Source organism: Physeter macrocephalus, chromosome 4, assembly GCF_002837175.3.
Source record: "Physeter macrocephalus isolate SW-GA chromosome 4, ASM283717v5, whole genome shotgun sequence".
In the NCBI taxonomy this organism is placed as follows: Eukaryota; Metazoa; Chordata; class Mammalia; order Artiodactyla; family Physeteridae; genus Physeter; species Physeter macrocephalus.
In genome coordinates this window covers 65350852-65354456 of record NC_041217.1, presented here as the reverse complement: position 1 = coordinate 65354456, position 3605 = coordinate 65350852, and positions in this window count along the sequence as shown.

Genomic DNA, 3605 nt, shown 5'->3' with positions numbered 1-3605 from the left:
GGAAACAGAGATTCCACTCTTGGAGGGCACACACAAAGAAGTGTGTGCATCAGGACCCAGGGGAAGGAGCAGTGACCCCATAGGAGACTGAACCACACCTACCTGCTAGTGTTGGAGGGTATCCTGCAGAGGCAGGGGGTGGCTGTGGCTCACCATGAGCACAAGGACACTGGCAGCAGAAGTTCTGGGAAGTACTTCTTGGCGTGAGCCCTCCCAAGTCCACCATTAGCCCCAACAAAGAGCCGGGTAGGCCCCAGTGTTGGGTCATCTCAGGACAAACAGCCAACAGGGAGGGACCCCAGCACCACCCATCAGCAGACAAGTGGATTAAAGTTTTACTGAGCTCTGCCCAGCAAGGCAACACCCAGCTCTACCCACCATCAGTCCCTCCCATCAGGAAACTTACACAATCCTCTTAGATAGCCTCATCCACCAGAGGGCAGACAGCAGAAGCAAGAAGAACTACAGTCCTGCACCCTGTAGAACAAAAACCGCATCACAGAAAGATAGACACGATGAAAAGGCAGAGGGCTATGTACCAGATGAAGGAACAAGATAAAACGCCACAAAAACAACTAAATGAATTGGAAATAGGAAACTTCCCAGAAAAAGAATTCAAAATAATGATAATGAAGATGACCCAGGACCTCGGGAAAAGAATGGAGGCAAAGATCAAGAAGATGCAAGAAATGTTTAACAAAGACTTAGAAGAATTAAAGAACAAACAAACATAGATAAACAATACAATAACTGAAATGAAAAATGCACTGGAAGGAATCAATAGCAGAATAACTGAGACAGAAAAAGGGATAAGGGACCTGGAAGACAGAATGGTGGAATTCACCACCACAGAACAGAATAAAGAAAAAAGAATGAAAAGAAATGAAGACAGCCTAAGAAACCTCTGGGACAACATTAAATGCAACAACATTCTCATTATAGGGGTCCCAGAAGGAAAAGAGAGAGAGAAAGGACCCAAGAAAATATTTGAAGAGATTAAAGTCGAGAACTTCCCTAACATGGGAAAGGAAATAGCCACCCAAGTCCAGGAAGCTCAGAGAGTCCCAGGAAGGATAAACCCAAGGAGAAACACACCGAGACACATAGTAATCAAAATTACAAAAATTAAAGACAAAGAAAAATTATTGAAAGCAACAAGGGAAAATGACAAATAACATACAAGGGAACTCCCATAAGGTTAACAGCTGATTTCTCAGCAGAAACTCTACAAGCCAGAAGTGAGTGACCTGATATATGCAAAATGATGACAGAAAAACCTACAACCAAGATTACTCTACCCGGCAAGGATCTCATTCAGATTCGATGGAGAAATCAAAAGTTTTACAGACAAGCATTCACACAACATAGGAGCACCTCAATACATAAGGCAACTGCCAACAGCTCTAAAAGAGGAAATCAACAGTAACACAATAATAGTGGAGGGATTTAACACCTCACTTACACCAATGGACAGATCATCCAAACAGAAAATTAATAAGGAAACACAAGCTTTAAGTGACACAATAGACCAGATTTATTTAATTAATATTTATAGGACATTCCATCCAAAAACAGCAGATTAAATTTTTTTCTCAAGTGCACACAGAAGATCTATCTATTCTCCAGGATAGATCACATCTTTGGTCACAAATCAAGTCTCAGTAAATTTAAGATAATAGAAATCATATCAAGCATCTTCTCTGCCCACAACGCTATGAGACTAGAAATCAGTTACAGAGGAAAAACCATAAAAAACACAAACACATGGAGGCTGAACAATACGTTACTAAATAACCAAGAGATCACTGAAGAAATCAAAAAATACCTAGAGAACAAATTACAATGAAAACATGATGATCCAAAACCTATGGGATGCAGCAAAAGCAGTTCTAAACGGGAAGTCTATAGCAAAACAAGCCTACCTCAAGAAACAAGAAAAATCTCAAATAAACAATCTAACCTTACACCTAAAGAAATTAGAGATAGAAGAACAAACAAAACCCAAAGTTAGTAGGAGGAAAGAAATCATAAATATCAGAGTAGAAATAAATGAAATAGAAACAAAGAAAACATAGCAAAGATCAATAAATCTAAAAGCTGGTTTTTTGAGAAGATAAACAAAATTGATAAACCATTAGCCAGACTCATCAAGAAAAAGAGGGAGAGGATTCAATTCAGTAAAATTAAAAATGAAAAAGGAGAAGGTACAACAGACACTGCAGAAATACAAAGCATCCTAAGAGACCAGTACAAGCAACTGTATGCCAATAAAATGGACAACCTGGAAGAAATGGACAAATCCTTAGAAAGGTATAACCTTGCAAGACTGAACCAGGAAGAAATAGAAAATATGAACAGACCAATCACAAATAATGAAATTGAAACCGTGATTACAAATCTTCCAACATGCAAAAGTCCAGGACCAGATGGCTTCACAGGTGAATTCTATCAAATATTTAGAGAAGAGCTAATACCCATCTTTCTCAAACTCTTCCAAAAAATTGCAGAGGAAGGAATACTCCCAAACTCATTGTGTGAGGCCACCATCACCCTGATACCAAAACCAGACAAAGATACTACCAAAAAAGAAAATTATAGACCAATATCACTGATGAATAGAGATGCAGAAATCCTCAACAAAATACTAGAAAACAGAATCCAGCAACACATTAAAAGGATCATCACCATGATCAAGTGGGATTTATCCCAGGGATGCAAGGATTCTTCAATATACACAAATCAATCAATGTGATACACCATACTAACAAACTGAAGAAGAAAAACCATAGGATCATCTCAATAGATGCAGAAAAAGATTTTAACAAAATTCAACACCGATTTATGATAAAAACTCTCCAGAAAGTGGGCTTAGAGGGAACCTACCTCAACATGATAAAGGCCACGCAAACATCATTCTTAATGGTGAAAAACTGAAAGCATTTCCTCTAAGATTAGGAACAAGACAAGGATGTCCACTCTCACCGCTATTATTCAACATAGTTTTGGAAGTCCTAGCCACAGCAATCTGAGAAGAAAAAGAAATAAAAAGAATACAAACTGGAAAAGAAGAAGTAAAACTGTCACTGCTTGCAGATGACATGATACTATACATAGAGAATCCTAAAGATGCCACCAGAAAACTACTAGACCTAATCAATGAATTTGGTAAAGTTTCAGGATACAAAATGCTACCAGAAAACTACTAGAGCTAATCAATGATTTTGATAAAGTAGCAGGATACAAAATTAATGCACAGAAATCTGTTGCATTCCTACACACTAAGGATGAAAAATCTGAAAAAGAAATTAAGGAAACACTCCCATTTACCATTGCCACAAAAAGAATAAAATACCTAGGAATAAACCTACCCAAGGAGACAAAAGACCTGTATACAGAAAACTATAAGACAGTGATGAAAGAAATTAAGGATGATACAAACAGATGAAGAAATATACCATGTTCTTGGATTGAAAGAATTAATATTGTGAAAATGACTATGCTACCCAAAGCAATCTACAGATTCATTGCAATCCCTATCAAATTACCAATAGACTCTTTTACAGAACTAGAACAAAAAAATCTTAAAATTTGTATGGAAACACAAA